Here is a 6,985-nt window from a genome sequence, read left to right as displayed (position 1 = left end):
GGCCAAGCATTCTCACATCCCAATAATACTTCTGCAACCTCAATCCAGTTGAAATTATGTGGGACTGAGACCACATTATTCTTTAGCTGATAGTAGTCATGAATCACTTCTGGGGAAAACATAATCCATTTACCCCGAACCCATGTTTGACGTAGATGATCTGATCCAGGCGTGTCCATTTTTGTATTGAAGTTGGTATAGAACTCCATCACCAGATTTTCATACACTGGATGCGGTCTTTTAATTACTTTCTCCCAACCACAGTTGTGGATTAAATAAACTAATTCAAAATTGGGGAAATCTTCCAACTTAACTGGTCTTTCGGGGATGAGTGCCCACTCGCGGACAATATTGGCGTAACGGGCTGCTGTGTCTGAGGATAAAAATCTCCTGACGCCCCCTCGGGCTCTCTAATCCAGGCTGTTCCAGATACGGAACCAACCTTCTCTTTTCCTTTTAATGTTCTTTTTGGAGGCATCCTGCAAAGATGCAAAAATAACATTCATTAAACTTCTTGTTGAAAAACGAGAGATGGAATGAGATTAGCAAGGCATGTATTTCACAAATACCCCAAACTTGCTTCAACATGCATATATAACACATTGGCGTGCAATCTTCAAAACATGATATTCAAGATAGTATAAATAGTGTGCCAATATGAAAAACTAAGAAAACTAGGCCCAAACATGCACATTTGAAAAATTGGACCCATGGCCAAGTGCACATGTTAGGCCCCGAACATCATCAAAAAATATCGAAATTTTTCCGGGCAATCTCTAGGCATATGAAAGTATTCAATGAGTTCTACCATATACTCAAATTTCAAATCAATTGGACTTCGTTTGGTATGTCAAATTATGGTGTAAAGTAGGGGACGGAGGGTGCCGTGACTTAGCTATGTAGTGCCTACATCATGCAAGATGGGTTGTTATGTTTTTCATGGCCTTTCAAGTGATCTGTCTTTATCCAATTGGTATACACATCAACTGTACGGCATAACAAAAGCAAAAATTTCAAAATTGCATAAAGCTCGTTACTTAGGCATTTCATCGAACATGTAACATGCATCCTTGTAAACCCTACAAAATACCAAAAATTTAATGTGCCACCAATCCATAACACAACCCAAGTTCAAAATACACAATCCATCGGCTATCTATTTCCCATTCTCTGCAATCATGCTCATAAAATTCTCGGTTCATCTCGAACCGAACTAAAAAAAAAAAATCATAGAAGAAAAGGAATGAGATAATGTACCTTGAATTCGCAATGAATGTGTGAAGTATTGATTTAGGGTGCCAATGGGATGAAGAATGAGTGTGAGTCGTGTGTTTGTGTGTTGTGTGAAGTGTGAAGTGTGTCTTACCGTGTGTGTTGGAGTAAAGGTGCGAGAGATGTGCGAATAGGGGGGGAATGATTGAGAGTGACTCGGTCATGGCTTAAATCCATAACTGAGTCACTACTATGCAACCGCATATTAGTATCCTATGCAATCGCGTAGACATTTTTTTGATTATGGAAAAAAAAAACTATCAAAATTACAATTTTAACCCCCAAAACATAGCTTAGTTAAAAATTTCCCCCAAAGTTGGTTTTCAATTTAAAATTTGACTTGACTAATATCATTCCTGAAAAATTTAAAAACTTCCAATTCAATGGGATATGTGCTTGCCGAAAGACTTAGCACCAAGAGCAATTTATGGAATAAACTTGAAACGCATTCCGAAAATTTTTATGAAGAACGACTTTGTGCATCAAAATGCGTGACTTCACACTCAATCCCCCAAAACAACTTCAATCAACTTGACTCATGCCACCTTACATGTGTAATGCTTTAGACTAGTATACGTGAAAGATCGATGACCTAAAAAAATGCAAATGCGAAAATTAAACAACTCCTAAAACAATGTGAAAAGTAAAATAAATCGAAAGATACAGCGGATTGCCTCCCACCCAATGCTAGGTTATAGTTGATAGCTCGACTTTACCGTATTGTGTCATTCTGGTGGTCTAAGATGAACGGTAGACTTTTTCTTTGAGAAATCACCACTCCAACAGTGCTTCAAACACTGTCCATTGACCTTAAATGTCCCCTTACTGTCATAAGTGATCTCAACTGTCCCATGTGGGAATACTTGTGTAATAGTATAGGGACCAAACCATCTCGATCGCAGCTTTTCTGGAAACAGTTTAAGCCTAGAGTTGTAGAGTAACACTTTTTGCCCCACTTTAAATTCACGCCTCTGAATATGCATATTATGCCACTTCTTGGCACGTTCTTTGTAGAGTCTTGAATTTTCGTAGGCCTCCATTCTGAACTCATCCAGCTCATTAAGTTGTAATAGACATTTTTCACCCATAGCCTTCAAGTCCAAATTCAATTTCTTCATTGCCCAATAAGCATGGCGTTCTATCTCAAGAGGTAAGTGGCATACCTTCCAGAAAACCAGTCGATATGGCAACATCCCTATAGGAGTCTTGAATGCAATCCTATAGGCCCACAAGGTTTCGTCCAGCTTCTTTGACCAATCTTTTCGTGAAGAGCTTACTGTGACTTCAAGTATTCGCTTTAATTGCTTATTGGACCTTCAACTTGTCCGCTGGTTTGAGGGTGATATGCAGTGGCTATACGATGTTTAATACCATATTTAGTCAACAACTATTCAAATTGGCAATTACAGAAATGTTTGTCCCCGTCACTGATTATAGCTCTCGGTGTGCCAAAGCGGGTGAAAATATTTTTTTTTTAGAAAATCAATCACCACCTTCCCATCGTTGGTAGGCAATGCAAAGGCTTCCACCCACTTCGATACATAATCCACAGGCACCAATATGTACTAATTAGAGAATGATGGAGAAAATGGCCTCATGAAGTCGATCCCCCAGACGTCGAATAATTTCGCTTCCAGGATACTGTTCAGAGGCATTTCATTTCTCCTGGATATATTATCGATGCGTTGACATCGATCACACATTTTCATGAATTTAAGGCATCCTTAAACAACGTATGTTAGTAAAAACTTGACTAGAGGATCTTTCCCACTATTTTTGAAGCACCAAAATGCTCTGCGTATGTAGATGAATGACAATGTTCTAGTATTAAGGGCACTTCTTCCTCAGGTACGCAACGACGAACGATTTGATCAGCTCCTTGCTTGTATAGAATGGGATCCTCCCAAAAATAATACTTCAATTCGGCGAAAAATTTCTTTTTCTGGTAACTTGAGTAATCTGGCGGAACGATAAACCTGACTAAGTAGTTAACTATGTCAGCATACCATGGTGCCTTCCCCACACCAAAAATATGTTCATCTAGGAAGACTTCATTGATTTCTATGGTCTCTGTCTGCTCTGTGGTCTCGAGTCGAGACAAGTGGTCTGCTACCACGTTTTCACTGCCATTCTTATCCCTGATTTCTAGACCAAATTCTTGAAGCAGCAGTATCCAACAAATGAGACGTGGCTTGACATCCTTCTTTTCCATTAAGTACTTGATGACAGCGTGATCTGTATAAACGATGACCTTTGACCCCACAAGATATGATCAAAATCTGTCAAAGGCATAGATTACGACAATGAGCTCTTTCTCTGTAGTTGCATAATTTAATTGAGTGTCATTCAAGGTCTTACTTGCATAGTAGATTACATGAATATCTTATTTCTTCGTTGTCCCAATACAGCCCCAACAGCAAAATCACTGGCGTCGCATATTAATTCAAATGGCAAGTTCCAATCCGGTGTGATGATCACGGGTGTTGAAATCAACTTCTCTTTCAAGGTATTAAAAGCCATCAAACACTCATCTGTGAACTCAAATGTGGATTCCTTCATCAACAAATAGCACAGTGATTTAGTAATTTTTGAGAAATCCTTTATGAACATTCTGTAGAACCTGGCATGCTCAAGGAAGTTACGAACACTTTTCACTGATGTTGGTGGCGATAATTTTTCGATCACCTGAATTTTTGCTCTGTCCACCTCAATACCCTTTGCTGATATTCTGTGTTCTAAAATGATGCCCTCTTGTACCATAAAGTGACATTTCTCCAAATTCAATATCAAGTCAGTCTCTGTACACCGCTGTAACACAAGACTCAGATGTTCCAAACACTCTTCTAACGAAGACCCAAACACTGAGAAGACGTGCATGAATACCTCGATGGATTTCTCAATCATATCAGAAAAGATAGCCATCATGCAGCGCTAAAAGGTGGTAAGGGCGTTGCATAAATCAGAGGACATCCTACGGTATGCAAAGGTACCGTAGGAGCATGTAAAAGTTGTCTTCTCCTTGTCGTCAGGTGCTACTAGAATCTGATTATACCCAAAGTACCCATCCAAAAAATAGTAATGTGAGTGCCCTGCTAGTCCCTTCAACATCTTATCAATGAATGGTAGTGGAAAATGATCATTTCGAGTAGCAACGTTTAGTTTGCAGTAATCGATGCAAACTCTCCATCCAGTCACTGTTCTTGTAGGAATCAACTCATTTTTCTCATTCTGCACCACTGTGATACCTCCCTTCTTTGGAACAACCTGCATGGACTGATCCATGCATTATCTGATATTGGGTAGATGATGCCTACAGGAAGCAACTTTAATACCTCAGCCCTAACCACTTCCTTCATGTTTGGATTCAATCTTCGCTGACCATCAATGCTTGGCTTGAAATTTTCCTCCATGAGTATTTTGTTCATGCATAGCGATGGGCTGATCCCCTTGATATCTGCAATTAACTATCCAATGGCTGTTTTATTCTCCCTCAGCACTCGAAGTAGTCTCTTTTCCTTCACTTCACTGACAGTATTTGAAATAATAATCGGGAGTGTAGAAGACTCCCCCAAGTAAGCATATCGAAGGTGTGGTGGTAATTGTCCAACTTGGAAGGTTGCTGAATAGATGACACCGACTTTGTAGTCCTAGTGCCCAGTTCTTCGAAGAGACGCTTGCGCATGTATGGTGGATTAGTTTCCAAAAATCGTACACATGTTTCAATCTCACTTGAATCAGTGTGAGTGGATTGAGAATGTGCAATGCATGCCTCGTATGCATCGGAAGGATGATGTAGCCGAAATGTATCTTGAATTATTCTGTCAATTACCTCGATCTGGAAGCAGTTGTCTGACTCAGTGGGAAATCTCATTGCCTTGAACACGTTAAAAGAGATATGTTCTTCGCCAAGTCTCAATATAAGCTGCCATTTCTGAATATCGACAATCACTCTTCCAGTAGCTAAGAAAGGTCGCCCCAATATGAGTGGAATTTTCTTATCTTCCTCCATGTCTAAAATGAGAAAATATGCTAGAAATATAAACTTTTTTACTTTTACCAACACGTCTTCAATGATCCCTCTTGGATGTGTAAGGGATTGATCTGCTAACTGTAGGGTCACTATTGTGGCTATAGCCTCTCCCAAGCCGAGTTTCTTAAAAACAGAGAGAGGCATCAAATTAATACTTGCACCTAAATCACACAAAGCTTTATCAAAATGACAATTTTCAATAGTGCAAGATACAATAAAACTCCCTGGATCCTTTAGTTTTGGAGGCAGCTTTTTCTGGATTCTGGCACTGCATTTCTCTGTTAGCATCACTGTTTTGTTTTCTTCTATCTTTCGCTTGTTAGAGAAGATATCCTTTAGGAATTTTGCATAACTCGGTATCTGAACAAGTGCCTCAGCAAATGTGATGTTGATGTGTAGTTTCTTAAAGACTTCAAGGAATTTACTATATTACTGATCCAATTTGTGCTTTTTCAACCTCTGTGGGAATGGAAAGGGTGGCTCATGAGGGTTGATAGAATTGGTAGCTGTAACCCGTGATGTATTGGAACTCTTCTTGGCAACATCCTCTATTGTTTGTTCAGTCTGTTCCAAAATCTCGTCATCTAAGGTAGGCGCTGATTCTTTGCTAGCTACCGGTCTTTTTATATGTATCTCTGGTAGTTGTACTCTACTTCGGGTTGTTATAGCTTTTGTGTGCTCTTTAGGACTGATTTCAGTGTTGTTGGGTAGGTTTCCTGGTGCTCTACCTGTTATGGAGATTGTCATTTGTCCCATTTGCGTCTCCAAATTTTTTATTGCAGCACTTTGATCTTGGAGAGTTGCATCTGTCTTTCGCATAAACTAGTTGTTAGCCTCCATGTACTGATTAGTCGTTGCCATGAACTTCTCAAACATCTCTTCCAATGGTGACTTTTTATCTTGCTGCTGAAATTGACATTGTGGTCTGTTTTGATTCTGGTTACTCCATGAGAAGTTTGGGTGTTTTCTCTAGCCCCGATTGGAGGTTTTCGAAAGTGGATTGTTCTATTGGCGTTGAACTCATTGCACAAAATCTGCATGTTCAATCCCCTGTGTGAGAATTGGACAGTTGATAGTATTGTGGTCTGCTCCACATTCTTCACAGCTTTGCTTCTTGACTTGTTTTGCATTGGCGGTCTGTGAAATGCTCTCAACGTTATGGAACAAGGAGTCTATCTTTGCGGATAATGTTGAGTAAGTATCTACTTCATAAATCCCCGGCGTTCTCTTCTGAACCACTCGATCTGTAGACCACATAGTTGAAGTTGTAGCCATTCTTTCAAACAGTTCCCATGCTCCGTCAATTGTTCTCGTGGAGATTGACCCGTCGGATGATGAATCCACCATGCTCTTGAAGGATGGAAGTAATCCAGTGTAGAAAAATTGGATTTGTGTCTTTTTATCAAAGCCATACTGAGGACACTTCCTTAACATATTTTTGAAGCGATTCCAGGCCTCTACAAATGATTTGGACTCGTCTTGGTTGAATATAGATATGTCATGCCACATTTTTGCTACCTTAGCTGGCGAGAAGAATTTGGTGCAGAATTTGTGGGCTAGCTCATTCCAAGTGGTGATGCTTGCGACGGGAAGTGAATCTAGCCATTCAAGTGCTTTATCCCGCAAAGTGTGTGGAAACAATCGCAGTCTTATAGCATCGTCTGAAATACCCTGGTACGTAAA

Source organism: Olea europaea, chromosome 13, assembly GCF_002742605.1.
Source record: "Olea europaea var. sylvestris chromosome 13, O_europaea_v1, whole genome shotgun sequence".
Lineage (NCBI taxonomy): Eukaryota > Viridiplantae > Streptophyta > Magnoliopsida > Lamiales > Oleaceae > Olea > Olea europaea.
The sequence above is the reverse complement of the archived record's forward strand: the minus strand, read 5'-3'. Positions refer to the sequence as shown.